The sequence below is a fragment of the Petaurus breviceps genome, unplaced genomic scaffold, assembly GCF_028583685.1.
Source record: "Petaurus breviceps papuanus isolate PSGF00001 unplaced genomic scaffold, PetGlider_PUasm1.0 90638, whole genome shotgun sequence".
NCBI lineage: Eukaryota > Metazoa > Chordata > Mammalia > Diprotodontia > Petauridae > Petaurus > Petaurus breviceps.
In genome coordinates, this window is record NW_027187295.1 from 4,922,527 (window position 1) to 4,945,038 (window position 22,512).

Consider the following 22,512-nt stretch of genomic DNA (forward strand, 5'->3'; position numbering starts at 1 on the left):
ACCTCAGCAGACATAGTCCCTCAGGACTATTCTGTTCATCTGGTATGCAAGTTTAAGCATAAGAAATTCTGTTCTACTAAGTAATATGTTAACAGTAGCCCTCAAGTGGAAGTAACACTGTATACAAAATGACCTCTTAAACTGTTTTAAAACTTTAAACATCAATTCCCATACTGTCAGTTTATGTCTTAGTTAAATCTTGGAGTAGTGCACAATCCAAATACTTAAGAATTATATACTAAGTGATGTTGAAATTTAGGATTATTGACATCAGCAATCTATTCTCAGCTTTGGCTTCAATATTTAGCGTGTCAAAATAAAAGCCACTAATTTTTTCTTTTAAAAGAGACTATGGCCTTTGACACTATAAAAGTACATGATCTAATTACATCTGACAGATACCAAAACCATAAGACTTAAAACCGGATACCTAATTAATAAATGAAATAGTAAGAGTTGGTTATATCGTCAGTGTCATAAGAGAATTTGGGGATGGTATGAAATGACAAAAAGAGTGGTGGTAAGGAAATAGCTTAATTTCTTACAAACACCCTGCTGGTTAGCCTGGTAGTCACTTTAGGACCTCAAGAGGCCTAGGTTCATCTCTGGAAGGTTTTAATCTCATGGAACTAAAGCCAGACTCTTGGGCAATAGGGAAATGCAAAACCATCATCAGTGTTTCTCAGTGAGTGGTTTTAATTATCAATAAACAATAATGTCTATCACCATAAGACATACAGACAACCTTAGTACAGAATGTTTAGAATTAAGAGTACTTCAAATGCAACTGTATCATAAATTATCATTGTTAATGATTCAAAGAATAGTTGAAAGAAATGGAATAAAAAGATGAATGAGGTATGGTGGAAAGAGCACTGGCCCTAGAGTCAGAGAATGTAAGTTCAAATCCTACCTCCGACACAGACCTGTGTGACCTTGGGCAAGTCACTTAGTTTCTGTGGTGCTCATTTTCCTCATCTATAAAGTGAGAGCATTGGGTTTGTATGGCCTCTAAGGACCCTTCCACCTCTAAATCTATGATCCTGTGAATTAGAGCTTTTGGGTTCTAATCTCTGCTTTGCCAGTAACTAGCCATGCAAATCTTTAGCAGGCCATTTTTCTAAGTTCATTTTATGTTAAACATGGGACATGTACTAGATTAATCTCCTATGCTCCTTTGCATCACTGAAAGTTCGATTCCTCGTTGGTAAAGATGTTAATCACCCAAAAGTTACTTCTATCTAAAAAAAAGTTCCATCATTGGAATTTGTCAAATCTTGTGATGGCATGGATCATGCTTATAAAGACTGAATTCATTTCTTCTCACCATAGTTAAAGAGTGCATTTAACTAAAGTTCTTTATGTGGAAAAGCAAAGTTTATAAAATTTTATGTAGGAATTTTCTTTATCCAGGACCCTGATAGCCTTTTAGAAATGTTTGTTACTAAAATATTATTAAATAACATTGAATTTTTAACAGTTCTTTTCAAAACTATCATTGAGGGTGGGGAGGAGAGGTCAAGTGATTTTTTTTCCCATCTTTTGTCCTCATTTTGTAAACTGACTGAAGATCTTTCACATACTAAATCAAGAGAAGTGAAAGATTACACTGACATTGGGCTTTGGTTTTTTGCTGCATTAATATAGGCCTGTATAAAGACCAAAATAAGGTATTTTGATGACTTTAGTTTCTGGTCTAAGAAAAAGAATGGTAGTGCCTTAAAAACCAATATATGATTTTTGAAACCACCAAATAGCTACTATTAGATTATAGTATTAAAGAATTTTTTTGGCATTTTGGAAAGACACCTCTGAAATACCTGAGTAAAATAAAGGGAGAATATTTCAGGATTAAAAATTTATCCATGTGTAGCTAATCATAAGTTCCCTGCAGCAAATTAATTTATTTTATCCACTGTGCTTTGGTGTTGCTTCGATCTACAGGAGTCATGTATGTGAGAAAGACAAAATCAGTTTACTCAGGCAGCTGTCAGCACAGTGGATAGAACACTGGGCCTGGAGTCAGACTTAAGTTTGAATTTTCCCTTAGACACTTAACTAACTCTGTGAGTAGGCGAGTCTGTTTGCCTCAGTTTCCTCAATTGTGAAATGGGGATAGTAATAGTACCTACTTTACAGAGTTGTTGTGCTCATCAAATGAGGTAGTCATAAAAAATGTTTAGCACAGTGCCTGGTACATAGTAGGCACTGTAATAAATGCTTATTCTCCTCTATTCCCTTTCCCATTTTAATATTAACCAGAAGAAAATGAAAGGGTCTTCTGAAGTATTGCAGTGATAAGTGTTAAAACCAGAGAGAAATTACTTTCAGATTATTCACACCATGGTTACATTCCATTTGTTAAAATAATTGTGAGTTAATGCTACTTTTTGAAACTTTTCCAGGTCATCTTGAAGCTAACTAATTGTTTCTTGCTCCCAAGCTATTAAATGTAGTCCAACAAGTTATCTTTTTCACTCTTGAAAAAGGAGAGACTGCCTTTGATCTGAATTCAGTCATATGAACTTGGTTTATATAAAAAAAAAATCTTAATGATTTAGACATGCGGAAAAATTCAGTCTTTATCCTTAGACTTTTTACTGTAAAATAAGACTAGAACTATATATAACATGGAAACTTTCTTGGCATTTAGTTTCTTATGTTTGTGTAAGATGCAATCATTTTTTGCAAAAGTTTGAAAACACTTAGTATAGACTATTATATCTCTTTATTGCTTTGTATCTGACCTCTATTTGTTGTAAAGTCACTTTTCTGTACAACAGGTTTTGGGGGAAGGGGTGGTTATTATTTTTTGGTAAACTACTTGTGAGAATGCTAGGTGTTTCAAAATAGTTATATTGTGGATTTTCTACTTTTGCAGATGTAGTTAATTCATCACTATCAGAAAGAAAGGACTACCTGTTTCACCATTAATATGTATGTGTAATTGTTTCAACTTAATTTTTTGGTCATTGGATTTGTCAGCCTAAGTTTATTCTGTTCAAAATGTAGAACAGTGGTGTGAAATTCACATAAAAATGACTACTCCATACCTAAAGATCCTTGTAAGTCACATATTGCCTTAGTTTTAAAATGTAATGTAATCTTTTTTTGTATTTTCATTTATATATTGTTAAATATTTACCAATTACATTTTAATTTAATTGAGCCCACACTGTGCCATATATTTGACACTTCTAATTTAAAGTATGGTGCTAATGAGTTGAATGAAATTTAAGAATTTGTAGCTGGAAGCAACTTCAGAAAGAATAGGTTAAGTGACTTGTCCAAAATCATTTGTTGGCTAGTTAGTGACCTTAGTGGGTTTGGTTACCATTCAAGCCAGTTAATTTCACACAGAAAGATAGCCTCATAGTCATAGACTGTCAATTTGTAACCTATGAGTTTAAGGCAGGACCTTAGCTTGCATTTTTCTTTTTTTTTCTTCCATCTTTTATGTATTTCAACACTTTGTACCAAGTAACCGCTCAGCAGATATGTGTGAGGGTAGATGAAGTATGGTTAGCTCAGTACATACCCCTCACCACTATTAAGAGGTATGTTTGGGGGATCTTTTTTCTTCAGTGACAGAACAGTGTTTCTTAATAAATATTTCACTCTACTGACTACCCTCTCCTACTTAATATGTTCTTTTCTTCCACAGCCTCCCATTGCTCTTCCTGGTTCTCTTTCCTTGATGTTTTATCACAGAATTTTTTGCAGGTTCCTTTTCTTAATTTTATCCTACTCTTTAAATTTGTCTCTATATGTTTTCTCTTGATCTCATCCATACCCAAGACTTTTTATCGCCTGTCACATAACTGCCAGATCTGTCCTCAGGCTTTGCCTTCAGCTCTAGTTTCCTTTTTCCATTTGGATAATTCCACATTAAGACTTGGTCCAAAGTTGAATAATTCATGTTTCTTCCCCAACCCTGTCTCTCCCTCAGCTTTTCAATTTCTTTTGATATTGAGGATCTTCCATATCATCCAGATCCTCAACCCCAGAATCATCTCTGAATTACTTGTCTCTTCACCCCCTTATCTAGTCAGTTGTCAAGTCTTTTCAGCCTTTCTAACCTTTCCAATTCTGTCACCCTTCTATTCAAAAACCTTCCATAGTTTCCCACTGCTAAAGCGTATACTCCTCATTCCAGTATTCAAAGATTTTAACCATCTGACTCCAGTCTATATTTTTAATACTCCTCATATTACTCCCATTCATGTACATGAATCTGTTCTTTCACCATAACTCTTTTCCTCCAACAATCAAAGCTGAAAGTTAGATATTTCTCCACACATTTCTCGGTATTTTCCCTGAACCTCCTTTATTTCTCTAACCATTTTCATCATGGTTTATGCTTGTTATGTTCTATTGTCCCTTTTCCCTTTTAGATTGTAAGGTCTGTATTCATATCTTCATAGACCCAAATGCTTATTAAATCCAGTTCAATTGAATTGGGAAAAAAAATACAAGGAAGTGATAGGTGTCAAGGCAGAAATGATTAAATAGGTTGTTGTAGATGTTTCAGTAAAAAATAATGGTTCATTTTAAACTCATTAATGTATCATTAATTTAAAAAGAAAAAGTAATGACCTAATAGACCTTACAAATTATGTAATTTGTCCAGTAATGATTATTTCTCTGTGCAGGTAGCTATCCCTCCTTGGATTAAATCTGCCACCTTGGTCTTAACCTTGTCCTAACTAGTTGACTCTGAATGACAATTTTAATTAATACTGTACTATTCCAAATGGAACTACACATTTTCTCTAAATCTAGCTTGTGTAAAATATGAGTGCATTGTACAATTGTTTAGCTTCTTTTTCAGTATTTTCATAGGTGTCTTTCATTTCCAGAATCTCTGTCAAGATAGTAATTACCACCATTGGCCAATTAATTCACCTTTAGAACATTCCAGTTTTGATCTTCACTTTGCTAGCTATCTATGTATGTCATTTCCATTCAGTATTTCTTTTTCTTTTTTCAGCTGTGTTTTCTTTCCATCTCTGTATATTCTAAGCAGCACAAAACTAAACTAGCTCTCTAGTCAAGACTATTCTTCATTTTATGTTGGAGCAGTACAGTGAGCTCTTTGAGTAATTCCATTATAACTGTATATGATTTGGGTAGCAGTTCTTTATCTTAATGATCCTTATTCTCTACATTTTGATAATGTATCTATGTGCCAACTCTAAAGAAACTTGTGAAATTCCAGGTATGTGAATAGCTTAAAGCTTTTAATAATGTTACCTGCATTTACTATACTTTAAGTTGTCAGAATATCCAATTTGTAAAGATTTCAAGTAACGTGGGTGGGAGCTTATTTTCAGGTTGTAAATGATTGTAAATGCATATTTCGTTAATAAAATATTTTTTCATAGATGAAATTCATTCTACAAAGCCATTTGAGTTCAAGACAAACAGAACATTTGTGCATATTAGGAAGAGACTTCATCATTGGAATATATGGTGAATGGACAGGATGAAAATCGTAGATAATTGTATAAAATGTTATATCATGACTAAGTGGTTCAGTAATTGTTTTAACAAATTTGGAAAGTCAGCTAATGGTACAGTTATGCATAAATGAATATACCATTTGTGGCAAATTAAGTTATTAGTGGCATAATTAGCCAATTAGATATATTAGGGCCAAATTATACAGTGTGCCCAGGTAGCTGAGTCCTCAGTATGCTTCTCAGCACCATTAATCTCCCATTTCCCTTCCCTAGTAGATTACCTGCTACAAAATGGAAGCTAAAAAGTGAATTGTTGGTTTCCTTAACATTTAGCCAAAAAATCAAATATGTAATTGTATAGTCAAGGTGAACGTGTCAAATCTGACTTGAAAGAGAATACAGGCTGGAAATTACTTTTTTGTGATAATACCAGAGACTTATTTCATTTATCATGTTATCATCGTCAATTTGTGGCTTAACATACTTTGTTTTACATAGCAGAAAAATAAAATAACTGCAGTGTGAACTTTGACTTTCCTGACCTCTAACCTTCCTAAACCTGCTAAGTTCTGGCAGCTTCATCTCCAGGAATACCCAGCTTCCTATCCCCAAAGAATGTCTTTGAATTGAGTAATCAAAGTGGGAAGAGCTGAAGATTACATCAGGCATGTTACAGGAAATCAGTTTGTTTCAGGGAAAGAAAATTTTTACTTATATGACTTAAATAAAGCTACCCTTTCCCCATGAAAGCCAAGAAGAGGCAGGTACTAACAGTGGAGTTTACTAGAGAGCCAATGATGAAAAGACTGAAATTGTAGAGGAAGGGGAGTGGTAAATGTCCAGTAGTCACTTGAACTTCACTACTGTTGCTATAAGGGAAAAAAATAAACTACACTAACAGCATAATTAGCCTGTTTAACAGTCAAGGAGATGGGAGAGTGGAGGAGAATGTAGAGCAAAGAGAAGCTGTTGCAGTAGTTTTAGACAAATAGATATCCCTGAAGCACAGATCTGACTGCATCACTGGATTAGAAAGCTTCAATGGCTCTCTGATATCTCTAGAATAGAGTACAGCCTGGCATTTAAAACTCTCCACAGTCTGGGACCCAACTACTTTAACAGTCTCTTCATTTTGATAAACTGCCATCAGCTTTCTTTGGAGAACACATTCTATCTAATGGAAAGGCGTTGTGCAAGCTCTCTCCATACTTGATATACATCCTCTTTACTACTACTTTTTTGGAATTCCTAGCTTTTTCAAGGCTCTATTCAAATACTGCAAACATGGGACCCTCTGGTCCTCTAGTAGTTAAGCTTATAACTAGATAGGAAATGACTGGAAAGTAATAGCCAAATTACAGAAGGCTTTAAATACCAGACTGAGAAACTTGTATTTTATCCTAGAGACATTTGGGAGTCACTGAAGCTTCTTGAGCAGGTGAATGACCTGGACAGATCTATGCTTTTGGAACATCAGTGTGACAGATAGGAGACTAGTTGAGTCAGTTGCAGTAAGGTTGGTGGAAGAGTCACAACTGAGTGGCAAAATGGATTCAGGAGGACCAGAATTCAAATCTAGCCTCAGATCCTAGGCAAAGTCTCTTAACGATTCAATTTCCTCATCTGTAAAATGAGGATAATATTAGCACCTACCTCCCAGGGTTGTTGTGAGGATCAAATGAGATAATTGTAAAGCATTTAGCACAGTGCCTGTCACATAGGAAGTGCTATATAAATGCTATTATTGCTCCTATTTACTTAAATAAAGAGTAGGGATATCCCTTCAGTGAATAGAACAACGGAAGAGATTGGGTGATATACTAAGGAATTTTGAATAACAGGAGGGAAATTTGAGGGTGCTTGTTAATCATGTGGTTCCATTCTGTGAAATAAGCTAAAGTGATCTGCTATAAATCTTGGGCTTTGGGTTGAGATTGGGAACTTTAAAGATCAGGAGCAATCATTGCTAGAAATGTGGTAGGAAGTCTGCTGTAAGTAGGGTTATTGAGTAACAGCTGAGATTATGTTCTATAACTTTGTTGCAGGTGAAAACACAAATTTTGTGACTTTCTCCAAAGATGTTTACTAGGTAAGGAGCAAAAGACGGATGAGTTTTCTAGAAACAGAATGAATAATAAATTTACTACTCACCTTGATTTTTTTTAGCTCATTTATCCAGGAGAGGCCAAAGTAATCTGGGAATCAAAATCAGCCTATCAAGAGGCAAAATGAGTGTTGCTTGAGTTTGGCATACCAGTGATCCTATGCAGTGTCCACTGGGTGAACCCAGAACACCCCTGCTGTGCCAGGAAAAACAGGGCCAGCTCAAACTTGTTCATGCCAACCACAAATGGATAGAGCTTGCACAAACAAACATCTTGGTTCTGGGTACTCTGTATTCCTCTTATTCTCCTGCCTCTCTTTTTTGTAAAACCATATAAACAATTCTCTAAACTCCCAATCTTTGAAGCAGCAGGCATATACCTAGATTTTAGAACGAGAAATTTTTTATGTTTATGTTGTTTTGTCTTGTACATATATTCTCTCTGAAAAAATCTCTATAGTCATGTCCCATTGTACCAGAACCATTATATTTCCTGTAAAGAGTAAACTCCAGCCTCCTTCCCCAATGATTTTGGAAATTCATCTTTGCCATACTAAGTCAGATTATACAACAAAAAACCTAGCTGGTGCCACTTAAAACATTCTCAAACCCCAGGAGTTAATCAAATTTCTTTCCAGCTGCACTTTTTCCAGTTTAGATCAGGATAATTTGACTAAAGAACCATTCTAGACAAGCAATACAACCAGGTCAGTAGTTGAAAAACAAGAACAAAGAATTCTCTACTATAGTGGTAGGTATAGGTGAGGGAAGGCTAGCTAGGGCAGTAAGGGGGCTAACCATTTCATAATTGGATCAGTTAAGGCAATGGAGGCATCTAGTCTGAGGAAAAAAGAGACTGAGAAAAGACAGTGGGAAACTCAGTAGTTGTATTCAAATGCAGAAGAAAAAGAGCAAACCTCCTTCTCTACCCTTTCATGCCCTCTTTCTCAACCCCATCCACTTCATTGCTATTCCTTCCTTCTCTGGGTGTACATCTTTTCACTATGTCTTCTGGAATTCTCAATTTATAATTAACAACTTCATTTTAGACCTTTTCCTCTCATGTACTTTCTATCATCTGGCTCTCACTGAGATACTGTATCCTAGGCCTTTCCAGTACTGGTTGCAACATCTCATACCCCATAATTCACTGGTTATAGAACTGGAGTTGAGCTATTCCTTGGTCCATTTCCAAATTCCCCCTTTATTTCCATCGTTCAGCAATCTCTGCTCCTTTGAGTCTATTCAAATTTATCACTGGAAACAGTTCCTAATGGCTATTATCCTCCAAACTGCCCTACCCCACCACAGCATATTCTCCCTCCTTTCTCACTGAATTCATTGCCTGATTCGAACTCCCTTTGCAGGCCAACTCCTGCCTTCATATTAGGGGACTTCAACATAAATGTTAATGTTTCCTCAAATACTCTAATCTGCCAGTTCCTCAGTCTGCTTAGTTTCCATAAACTACTCACTTCACAACAGCTACACACAAGCAGTCATACCCCTGATCTTGCCATCACACTCAAGTGTTCCACTTCCCAGATTAAGAATTTAAATTCCTTTTATCATCTTGCCTCCTCATTTCATCTCTATCTCACTCTGCCTTACTCTTCCCAAGTTTAATTGTTCTTACAGTATCCTGTAATTTCTACCCCTCACTGCTTTGCCAGGTCACCATCACACATACTCTGACTATGCTTTTCTCCCCCATTTCTGAATCTCAACCTGTTGGTGAAACAGTTCAATTCTACACTATTTGCTCCCTAGCCCTGTCTCACTCAGTTCATGCCTTGCCCACCATTTGCCTACTCTGTTCCAATATCACATGCTACTAAACTGAACTAGAAGAATTCATGCAACTGTTCTGATGGTCCAGTACAATTTTGTTACCTAATCTTAACTGAGGTCTTTGCTATCAAGGAAATCCTATGACTTCCTTAGTTGTTTCTTTATCTCACTGTTCCAGACCTTTTCTTCCAAAAATGAAATAAGGAACAGACCAAGCATTTATTAAAATTCTGCTATGTACCAGGTGCTTACAGCTATTATCTCATTTGATCCTCACACCAGTGCTGAAAAGCAGGTGCTATTATTCATATTTTACAGTATGGGTTAACCAGTGAAGACAGAGGTTAAAGTGACTTGCCGAGGGCAACTAGGTAGCACAGAGAATTGAGTGCCTGACCTGAAGTCAGGAAGACCTGAGTTCAGATCCAGTCTCAGACACTAGTTGTACGACCCTGGGCAATTAATAAATTCTGGTTTATTGATTGAAAAACATGTTGAATTTCATTTTCTCATAAATTGCTCACCTAGATTTTCAAATTCAAGAGCTGCTGTTTTCAAAGGAAAGAAGAATTTGCATCATATCTGAGAACTAATAAAATAAAAATATATGCTCCCCTTAGCACCATACTGTGATTAGTTCTTCAGTATATTCATGCAGTTTTCTCCAGCAGGAAATGTAGCTATGGAGAATCATATTAAACATTTCCACCATGATGCCATTTTTTTGGTCTGACAAACATTACCCCCTAGAAATATTTGTTTGTTATTTACAAGACCCAATTGATAACTTAATCAATAACGTTTCCTTTATTGAATAGTGGGAAAAAATAGAATCCACTCCAGTATACCATAACCCTAAGTCAGTTTCAGATAGAATTAAAGATAGCTCTTCAGGATGAAAGGCCTGGGCTATATGCTGATGAGATGCTTCCTACCTACCCACCTTTCTTACTTTTTCCTTTTGATTATATAACATAAACCTTAAAAATGCTACAAGAAGCCTGCTAAGATGTTTCCTGTTAGGGGTTACCAAATGCTAACACACTTTTGTTGTATTTTGGAAAAGTTGGAAGTGGGGGGTATCTACGTGGTGCAGTGAATAGAGCACCAGCCCTGGAGTCAGGAGGACCTGAATTCAAATTCAGCTTCAGACAACACAAAAAACTAGCTGTATGACCTTGGGCAAGTCATTTACCCCCAACTGCCCTACCTTCCCTCCTCCAGAAAGCAAAAAAAAGAAAGAAAAGTTGGAAGTGATTGAATTTTTTTTATTTCATTATAGTTCGCTTTACTAAAATGCTTTGTAGTCACAATCTATAATTATTCACTAAAATCTTTAATATTATGCAAATCATGTAATTTGTTCATATTATACTATCAGAAAATGTTAGTGTTTTTTAATCAAAACTTGAAGCGAATAGAGCACCGGCCCTGGAGTCAGGAGGACCTGAGTTCAAATACGGCCTCAGACACTTAACACACAAAAAAAACCTAGCCATGTGATATTGGGCAAGCCACTTAACCCCAACTGCCCTCCAAAAAGCAAAAAAAACAAAAACAAAAACTGAAGTTGATTTTTTTTTTCCTTTTGGAGGGCAATTGGGGTTAAGTAACTTGCCGAACTTGGGTCCTCCCGACTCTGGGGCCGGCACTTTACTCACTGCGCCACCTAGCCGCCCCCTGGAAGTTGATTTCTTAAGTTGTGTCTGTTTCTACATAGACTTTTCAGATCATTTCTGTAATTTTCAGTTTCAAAAATTCTTAAATTGAAAAAAACCTTCAGTACATAAAGTAATGTTGAAGAAATAAGTATTTGACAAAAATTTTCTTTCCCCAATATACCTCTTGATATAGGAAAAAATAATGTCTTTTTTGTACATTTAGCCAAAATCTTCAAGCTTCAAATAGTATTATAGCCAGTTTTCATTATATCTTTTGTAATTTCATTTTATTAATCTTATTTTTTTCTTGAGAATGGCAAGTTTTGGTATAAATATATACTCTGAGTTAACTAGCTAGGATTCAAAGTCAGTATTTCAGGTTTAACTACCACTTCATTGGTAGCTATGGACAAAGTACTCGGGCTTAGTGCTTTGACCACACTTAACTGACTTTCAAATAAGAATATGACAAATGAGAAAAAAAACTTTAATACATGCCTGTTGGATGCAATTTGAATGCTTTCTGAAGACTTTAAGGTGTTGGCTAATTCAAAATCTTTTTCATCTTCCTTTTACCTTGATAAATAGAACATCAGAAAACTGAAAGCAGACATGAGCTGTCAGAACTTGTCCTGAAGCAGACAATTTAAAGCATATTGATGGATACAAGCCAATAGCATTTCAGGGCCTTTGACAACAGGATTGCTGGCAGGTTTTTTCTTGTACTGGTATTTTCATATTTATTGAATATTGTATAATATACTACTTAAACAAAAGACATGATAGTTATATCAAAGATTAAAGTTAGGACAGCTGTGAGAAATTGTAAAGAAAAAACAATTTTAACAATATTTACTTTGAATATAGTCAGTCTTACATGATGTTCTACAATATTCCTCAGTTTTTTGTCTTAAAAATGAAATATGAAATCATTTAGAGATTTTTACAGAAAAATGATTTATAGACTTTAAAGAAAAGAACAATAAATTTTAGGGGTTAGAAATATTAGTTATTTGTGACATGACTCACAATGGCTTTTTAGAGAACTTTATACTTTTCAACTATTAGCTTCAAATATTCTCTGAGAATATTTTTAAGTAGAGATCAGTTGGGGTTCCCACTGAGGCCCATATGCACTAACTAACAAGAACATTTTTAGGAAATACCTGAATAAGTCCTACTGGTCACTTTTATTTCCCCATAGAAGTTTGGGGGATTTTACAGTATGTCAAATCCTATGTGAGTCTTTCTACAATACACTGTCTTTTCTCAGGGGACTTACATGTATGTATGATCTCTAGTCTATTTATGTGATGAGGCACATAACAAATGAAGCTTCACTAATTTTGGAAGTACTCTCAAAAGCTCAATGCTGGAGAGGAACTGCAGAATCATCTAGTTTAACTGGTACCTGAACAAAAATTCCCTTGCAATGTACCCAACAAATGGTCACTGAGCCTTTTTTTTTCTTTTTGGAGGAGAGAAGGCAGGGCAGTTAGGGTTAAGTGACTTGCCCAAGGTCACACGGCGAGTAAGTGTTAAGTGTCTGAAGCTAGATTTGAACTCAGGTCCTCCTGACTCTAGGGCTGTTGCTCTATTCACTTTGCCACCTAGCCACCCCTGAGCCTTTCATTAAAGATCTCTAGTGATGGGGAACCCAGCACCATCCAAAGCAGCCCACCAACCCTTTTCTTTTTTTTTTTCTTTTTAAGCAATGGGGGTTAAGTAACTTGCTCAAGGTTACACGGCCAGGTGTTTCTGGATGGGTGCTAAGTGTCTGAGCCCGGGATTCAATCTCCAGGTCTTCTCAACACTGGAGCCGGTGCTCTTACTCGCTGTGCTACCTGGCCGCCCCCACCAACCCTTTTCAATAGCTCTAATTGTTAGGAAATTTTTCTTTACATCAAGCCTAACTTCTGTCTCCCTGCATCTTCTCCCCATGGCATCTAATTCTGTGCTTCTAGAGCCAAATAGAGCAAGCCTAACTACTCTTCCATGTAACTGTTCTTCAGATATTTAAAGGCAGCTATCAGATTTTCCCTAAATCTTTTTTCCAAAGCAAATGTCCCTAGTATCTCAATTTTAATACTCATGTGTCCTGACAATCAAGGCTTTTCATAATCTATGTTGTCCACATTCAGTATGAGAGATTTAAGACAGCCTAAAAATATATTGTATATAAGTATGAAATATTGATGTTGCTTGATCTTAAAGTTGTTTGATGAGCAACATTTTTTCCTCACACATTTTGAGTGAGATTTGTTCTTTATATTTTAATACTGCAGTAAGATGAAAACAGTTAAAATAATGTGATCAGGAAACATTGTAGTTACAAACTAGCTATCATATAAATGTCATGGGCTTCAGAGAAAAATCAGAATGTTTAAATCAAGATTGCTTTTTAGGATAGGGATAACTAATCTTATTCCAGCCCACTGATCCTTTAGTTTTTACCGTAAGGATAACTGATGCATGTTTAAAAGAACATGAAGGATGACAGGCTGAAAACAAAAATTTCCCCTGCTTTCCCAAGGATTTTGTAACCACAGTAACTGTAATACTAGGTAACTTCCAAATTTTTAAGTAATCTGATTTAAATAAGCTTAACACTTTAAGTTCATCACTGGCACAAATGCTCATATGTACAGAGGTAGCATGGTATATAATTTAGTAGTTTCTCTTAGAATATATCGTTTATGTTGTTTCTGGCCTGGTAATATGCTTAAGGCTATGCTCCTATACATGTTGCCATTATCCTTTGTGGATAGTCACAATTTTGATTACTCAGAGATTAAAGTCCACAGTGCAGAGCTTTATTGTGTCATTGGAAGAAAATTGGTGCTTTTAAAAAATGAGTTTTTATTCCACGTAGAAACTTGAGGTCATTGCTACACAATTTCCCAAATGCAATTTTGGTCTAGTCATGGGAAATTCCCTCACTTAATACAGACTGGCAACTTGTCTGTAACAAGTCACAGAGAATCATCTGGGCTCTTTAGAAATTAAGTAACTTGCCCATGGTCACACAGCCAGTATTTTTCAGAGGCAAATCTTCCTGAATCCTTTATTGAATATTATACCATGCTACCTCTCAAGCCCAATATGAGAAAAAAAAAAAGATGAGAAGGTAACCACTACAAAAAGCCACATGGCATAAAGATCCTGCCCAAGGTCTTTTTTATAAGCTTTCTGTAAAGTATTGTCAACATTGAAGTAATGTCAAGCCGAAGATTAAACATCTTATGGTGGCAGGGTGAATAAGATTTGATTTCACATTAGAAATGGCTCTTTCCAACTTATATGAAGGAAAGCAAAGTGAAGTAAACAGAACCAGGAAAACAACATACACAATGACTACAATAATGTAAATGGAAATAGCAATAATCAAAACTGAATTCTGCAAAATTATAATGACCAAGCTTGGTCCCAAAGAAAAGATAGGAAAAGATTCTCTCCCCTCCTTCTTAATCATAGATATGGAGCACTGCATATATTATCAGACTTTCAATATGTTGTTTAATTTTGCTGATTTTTTTTCCTTCCTCTTTAAGTTCTTTGCTATCAGGGTTGGCTTTCTGTAAGGGGATGGGGAAATGGATACAGTGCAAAATGTAAGTGATGTAAAAATAAAAGACATCAATAAAAATTAATTTTTGAAAACAAAGTTATCTAGCATGGGAAAACTGATGAACTCATAAGTGATCAACTATACATATTACAGATCGCCATTAATACCTGAAGTAAATTCAGCTTCCATAATTTTGGCATAAGGTCTGAATTTGTAACTAGATACTTTTTCTCCTAAGGCAAGTATTAAAAACACATTTTTCAGGGGCAAACTACAGCTAACTTGCTGTACTTGCTCTTTGACATTATTTTTTAAGGTTTTGTATATACTGAAGTTGCTTGCAAAGAGTTATTCCATGATTCATTTTCCTTCCCTTCAAATCAAATATAGTCCCAGTAGACTAAGCCATTTGTCTTTGGATATTATATAGGAAAACAATGTTGTCTCTTTTCAGTATTGTTTTTTCATAGGGATGATTTTGTTTAAAGACATAAAGTATAATTCAATAATTAGAATTATAATAAAATTAAATAATTTCTGCTACTTGTAGTTGCTGAGGCATCAAATTAAATAAGAAAGTCAAACTTAAACATTTACTCATCCTTAAAACATTTCCTTACCAGTGACAATTGAATGGCTATTTATAGATGAAGTGTTTTCCTGAGAATATTCATTTTAAGGAGAAAAATGTTCATTTGTCCTGTAAAATAAAAAGCAAAACTAACAAATTATATCTCATATTTTTCATTAACTGAAGCAGACTTGAATAGTTTCAAGATATTTTGCATGCCAAACATTTTTTCAAGCTAAAAATTAGTGCACACATTTATCGATGCCAATGAGGATCTATAACCTCATCTAATGCCTTTCACATCTAAGTTATACTAAAGTTAGACAGTAAGTGCTAAGCACAAGCACTTATTAAGATTGTCAAGCTTGGAGTACACTGATAACAAAGAATAAGTCACTGGCATGAAAACAGCTTATTTATAATTATAGGTCATTACCCTTATATCATCAGTGACATCTCTGGAACACAGGTCATTGTACAGAGTTCTTAAGGGAAGGTAGTTAGATGAAGCAGTGGATAGAGCAGTGGGCCAGGAGTCGGGAAGACCTGAGTTCAAATGTGAACTCAGAAACTTATTAGCCATGTGACTTAGTTCACTTACCCTGTTTGTCTCCGTTTTCTCATTTGTAAAATGAGCTAGAGAAGGAAATGGCAAACCTTTCCATAATCTTTGCCAAGAAAACACCAAATGGAGTCATGAAGAGTAGGATACAAATGAAATGACTGAACAAGAACATGAGATCCCATCCAGAACCTCAAAAATTTCCAATCTTCATAATCACCTGAGAGCAAATGACTGAAACTCAGAAATGTTTGTAAAAATAAGAACAGGAGAAGGAAAATCAGGGAAAGTGATTATTAGCTCTTTTCTTGACCGTTGTGTTCATCCCCTTCCATTAAATAATATATTAGTAGCAACACAACTGTTTGCTCACAAGATAAAAATAATCATTTCCATTCTAAAAATAGTTCTTAACTAAAAATTCAAATGAAAACCTAACAAATGTTAAGATCAGAAGAAGAGATTGTAGAGAAAGAGACTGCATTTCATTCTGCTAGTGAATCTATTTTAGGTTCTTGGAATGACACATATCAAGATAATAATCTGACTAAATTCAAGATGTCAGATACTATAAAGCTACCTGTCTCCTTTACTTGAAACTTCTAATACCACTATAATCACTAAAATACCTTCTATTCATAAGCCCATTTTCTTGACAAAAGTCAGAGTGAGATTGTTTCTCAGCTGAATTCCCACACTCTACCTCAAAACAAGAAATAAATAAAATAATTAAGAAAAGAAGAGGAAGGGGCAGCCAGGTAGCACAGCAAGTAAGAGCACTGGCTCCAGTGTCGGGATGACCTGGAGATCAAATCCCAGGCTCAGATACTCAGCACCACACCCAGAAATAACTGGCTGTGTAACTTTGAGCAAGTTACTTAACCCCGATTGCTTTAAAAAAAAAAAAAGAAAACACTTCCCAACAAGGTAAAATTCTCCTGAGAAAAACAAAACAACAGAAGTTTGCAGTATAAACCTATGCCCCTTAGTATTGTACTTAGCAGGTCCTGCTTTCAGGCTAACTTGCCAGGCTTGAATTTTGAGCTTTCTCTGTATTAAAATTTGACATTGAAAACTCTGCTTTCCTATCAAAGTTTCCTTGTTACAATGATACAATCTGACTCCCCACATATAGACATCCCCACATATGCCTTAGATCACTGGCTTCACCCAACCCCACTGACAGAGGGATCCAGCAATATAGGGGAGAGGGGAAAGGAAATGAATAGGTATTTATATAGTGTCTAGTGTGTGCCAATACCTATGCTATGGACTTTTTACAAATATCCCGGTTGAGAAAACTGAGGCAAACAAAGGTTAAGTGGCTTACCCAGGGTCACACAGCTAGTAGGTATCTAAAACCAGATTTTAACTCAGGTCTTCCCAATCCCAGGTCCAATGCTATCTAGTGCAGAATGAGCTAGATTATTGTAGCTATGGAAAAGGAGGGATATAGAACCCTCTTTCATTCATCTTCCCATGAAGTTTCTACACAGCTATGATCCAACTAGACAATCCCTTTCCACATCCTTAACATGAGGAAGCCATTGATGTCAGCACTCTGGACAGTGTCAATGGATAGGGAAGTGCCACAACAGACAACATTGTAGAGGTCCGTTATACTGCTATCTAGATCAGAAGGGAAAGGAAAGATGACAGAGGACAAAGGGAGGCCCAGATATTAAAGATAATCCCTTATAGTCTAGCATCCCTTTTGGGCCACTCCACCAACTTAATTAAAATTCACAAGTTGGTTCCCTAAAGAGCCGTTGCTATCTCAAGTTTTAGGTCAGTTCTTGCTACCTCAGGCAGTCAGGTAGCACACTGGATAGAATGTTGGGCTACCGGCGTGACAAAGTCCTGAGTTCAAATTCAGATTCAGATACTTCCTAGCTATGTGACCCTAGGCCAGTCACTTAACCTCTGTCTGCCTCTCTTTCCTCAACTGTGAAATGCAGATAATTACAGCACCTCCCTTGCAAGGTTGTTTTGAGATAAGGTTTGTAAAAGTGCTTAGCAAGTAAGTGCCTCTACACTGAAGGTGCTTAATAAATGCTTTTTCCTTTCCCTATTCTCTAGGGTAGCTAGGTGGCACAGAGAATAGAGTGCCAGGTCTGGAGTCAAGAAGGCCCGGGTTCAAATCTGACCTTAGACACTAACTGTATGACCTTGGGTAAATCCCTTAATCCTGTTTGCCTCAGTTTTCTCATCTGGAAAATGAGCTGGAGAAGGAAATAGCAAACCAGTCCAGCATCCTTCCCCAGAAAACCCCAAAAGGGGTCACAAAGATCAGACACAACTAAAAACAACTAAATAACCACAACATTCACTAGGGTTCCATTTGAATCCTGGCTCCTACTAGACCTCAGCACCACAAATGTGTCTCATATTAAAAGTGAGATAACAGACACAATTATCTGTCACCAAAGGCATTTAATACAGTGCCATAGAAAGAAAAGTAACTATAAAAACACCCCTCCTCCCTGTAAACCTGGGTCACAGTCTCTCACAAGTACACACTTGAGAGTCTGTGGGAAGAATAGACACAAAGTACAATGTCATGTAATGAGTCACCCTGGTAGATAGCATGACCTTGATAGCTCATGACCCCAATACTGCAGGGACTTGACTTCCTTTGTCTCCTATGGAGTCCTCCCAACAATTCATTTTGAAGATATCAGGTGGGCTCCCAGTCAGTTTCTTCCTGAAGATCTTTTCTTGTTTGCCAGGGATAGTTCTTACTACCATAATTCACTTTCTTCTATTGCTGCTGGAAGTCCTCACTCATCAAAGCTACTGCTGGCAGTTCAGGGTCTGTCTGGGGCCTCTGTCTCTGCTTAATCAACTGAGTGTACTTTGAGCTTAAATTGAGTTTACAAGTGCTGCGTGTGAGGTGTCCTGGGTGAGCAGCTCCACTGCTAGATGCCACAGCCAATGAGAGTGAGGAGAGAAATATTCCATCTTCCCAAGACATGCAGTGGTCTTTTCTACAGACTACATCTAGCCCAGACTCTCTCCGAATACTATGGTCTTCAGGGCTTAGCTATTTAAGGCCCTCAGGGTCTTGGCAAATTTTTTTCTCATTCACTATCCAGGTTCCTTTAAATGCCAACAGAGAAATGGGTTCGTACTTTATAAAGGAATCATCAATCAACAAGCATTTGTTAAAGCTTACTGTGTAACAGTAGAAATAGTAACTAACATTGATAAAGCCCCTACTGGGTGCCTGACATTGTTACACACTTACAAATATTCTCTCATTTGATCTTCGCAACAACCCCCATTTTACAGTGGAGGAAAATTGCCCAATGGCCCAGAGTTAGTAAGTATCTGAGGCTGGATTCAAACTCATGTCTTCCTGACTCCGATTCATGGAGCCATCTAGAAGCCTAGGCCCACAAATTCTCTTCATTAATTCGAGTGAAATGTGTTACCTACCAGAAATATATTCTGGTTTGTCACATTTATTAAAAAACGGAAATGTTTTCTCTCCTACCCCTCCCCCCACCTCATAAAAATCTGATCCCTAGGCTGCAAACTGGGGGAAAAGAGTATAGCCAATGATATAGCAGAGGAGGAAGAGAAATAAAATCAGGAAGTATTCATGTTTCCTTACTTTTTATTATTCTCCCAAGATGTACCATGCTTTAGCATATTCACTCTGTGCTTGGGAGCCCCATCTCCTCTCTATAACACTTAATGCCAATGCATCTTACACTGAGAATAAGGGTATAGACTGCACTGGAAAATATACAAGAGGAAATACAAGTGCTAAAAGGACTCCTGGCTATATTACCAAATACCTAACATAGAATTCAAAATAAGAATGACAATACTCATGTCCCCATTTGGAAATAGGTGTGTTTTTAAAATTCTTAGAAGAACAGAAAAGTAAGATGAATCATTTCTAGAATAACAAAATATGTCATTTGCACATTACTATGATCAGTCATAATTATAAAACAAAAAGAATGACCTGGGGAAGGCCAGGAGATAGAGTAGTAGGAGTGAATATGAAAAAAAGGGAAATGGGGGAAAAAAAAGATCTACAACAATAACTAGCTAAAGGCATAACCAGTGCCTGGAGAGTTAATCATTTGTCCTTTATAGAGGAATTATTGAACAGAAAGCTAGGATAATGGCTCTTTGATTTCATACAATTGAATTATTGAGACTCAGATTGCTAAGAGAACTTATTTCTAGAGTACAAGTAATGAACTTAGAATAAATGCTTGGAAAAACAATTTTAAAATTTCTGAGCTAGAGAAATGAATCCAGAATTAAGTATTTAAAGAACTAAATAGTTTGGTTATACAATGAATAAAAAACAAAATGAAACAAAACAAAACCCTGGCATTTACTGCCCTACGGAGGAGGTGAGCTGGTGAATATAAGCATTCCTATCAGGCTATGGTTCAGCTAATCCTAAATATTCTTTATAGCTGAGAAGCAGGGAGCCCTCAGGGTACATGACAACAGTACTTCTGGGGCACAGGACTGGAATGAATATATCACAATTGCTTCATACATAAAACCTTGCACTATTCTGAGCATGAAAAGCACTTAAAAATTTTAGCTAGTATGACATAATTAGCCCTTTTTTAGCATAATTCTATTTCTGCAGACAAAAATTAAGTTCCCTTTCCTCAGTTTATAGTGTTTAGAATGTGATATAGTTATACCTACAACTCACTAATGGGCAAACTATCATTTCATATACCATTCCATAGCATACATCCATGGAGAAGCAATCTACAGAAGCTTTTAAACTTCCTACAACCCTAAATATTAAATTTGAATACATCTGGTGAATGAGTATGAGGTCAACTGTTCTATTTGTAGATATTATCTACAATAAAAAAAGTGTTGTCTTACTCTGGAGCCACATTTGGTCATTTTTTTAGTCTTTTAGAAATATAGATGAACAATGTCATTGCATTGTAGTGTTTTTATAGGATTATAAATTATGACAGTTTAAGCCCTTCTTTGTTGGCATCCACCCTTGACATTTCTAGCCTGAAAGAACTCTTTTACCACTTGAATTTGGGGCTTCACTGACCTAATAAAAGGGGCATTTCTACAACAAATACCTTGAGACTCAAGCCCAGATCGTTGTTCTTGGTGCACCATAAAAGCAGTCTCAGAAGAAGAGTTAAAGGAATACAGTCCTTTCCCCTTCTCTTACAAAAAAAAATTATGACATACTTTCCAGTGAGCACTTTATCATTAGCTCTATATTAGTGACAATAATAATGAAAAGAATAATGAGAGGCAGTTGAATAGTGGACAGAGAGCTAGTCTCTCTCTTTCCTGAATTGTGCCCTGTATAGTAGTAACCTTTAATTTAGGGCAAGTGTTTCATTTCACTATATGTTAAGAAGAGAATAACATCAATTAGTTCTTGCTAGTATCGATAAAGTTCAAAGTTCTAGGCCTAGAAGGGATCTCGGAAGTCATTCAGTATAATTTGCCCTACCCCTGTTCTTCAGTTGAGGAAACCGGAGCCCTAATACGTACTGATCATGTGACACTGAACAACTACCTCACTTAAGCTCTCAGTGCACTCTCTAAGCACCTAAGTTGTGCAGTGGTTGCCCATATGCACTACTCCATCACAGAGTTCCCCACACAAATGAAATTAAAGGCTTTGAACAAAACAAAAAATAGTTTTGCCTAATGTCTTTAGATGGGAGAAGAATGGATTGGACCTACACAAAGTGATGAGATTTAATTGCTGAGGCAAGGAAATATAACGTAATTTGGGACTGAGGTGGAACTAGAAGGAAAACTTGTGGGGAAAAAGATGAGAGAAGAATACACAAGAGGACAGGGAGCTTCCTCCAGAAGGCCAGGGGGAGGATAAAGCAGGAAAGGCTACCTGCCCTCTCTCCTCTACCTGTGACTGTATGAACAGCAGCCTGAGTTGTGTATGCTTCTTTTCTAGGCCACAGGAAAATGAAGGCAACGAGAGGGGGGAATGCTCAAAGAATTATAGAGTGTTCCTTTGGACAGTGACTATTAGACTAACTTCTAATAGGAAGACTGAACTCTTCCTATTCCCTACCCCTGCAGCTAAGTAGGAGTGGAACGGGTTTCTCTCTTATTCTATTTTAAACAGATTTCCTAAATTAGTTACTTCTCATAAGCTCGTGTAGTCAGGGCAAATATGTATTTTCTTGTGCCGACTGATTTGCAGCATGAGGGACTAGGGGAGCCACAGAGGAAATAGTGACTTTTCCTAGCATAGAACTGGGATTCTACCTCTAGCCTCCTTCCCCTTGTTAGAGAGCATTTTAGGGGCATAATCATGAGTCATCATATATTTTATAACTAAACTCCCAAAGGCAGAAATAATACAAAGCTGGGCCTTTAAGACAGTCCCATCAGACTACAAGCTTAGCTGTTCCTCCACCATATAACTCAGGTTTCTGACTCACTAAGAGCTTTATGGCCAGGAGCTCTGTTGATGATAATGTAGTATCTCTCAAAGTGGGCAGAGTGCTTTAGAAACATTGTGGTATATTTTCTCACAATCTTCTCTTAGAGCCTGGAACTTCCTTCTACAATAAAGGCTGATGACTCCTCCAGGACTTCACATTTTGGGGGAGGGCCAAGGCCAGCCATGCTTCATTCCCTTCCCAGATGTGCTTCTGGCTCTCTAGACATCTTCACGTTGACTCAACAACCTTTTCAACCTGAAATTTCCTTCCTCACTTAAGGCCTTCTTTTGTTTTTTTTTAAAGCAATTGGGGTTAAGTAACTTGCTCAAGGTTACACGGCCAGTTATTTTTGT

At 36.6% G+C, this 22,512-nt stretch overlaps 1 long non-coding RNA gene across 2 annotated transcripts in view; it reads right to left on the reverse strand.

Annotated features, from left to right (window-relative positions):
• Window positions 1–22,512, reverse strand: part of LOC138143314 (uncharacterized) — a 358,919-nt gene that overhangs the window by 17,662 nt on the left and 318,745 nt on the right. The gene's annotated exons all lie outside the window — the stretch shown is intronic.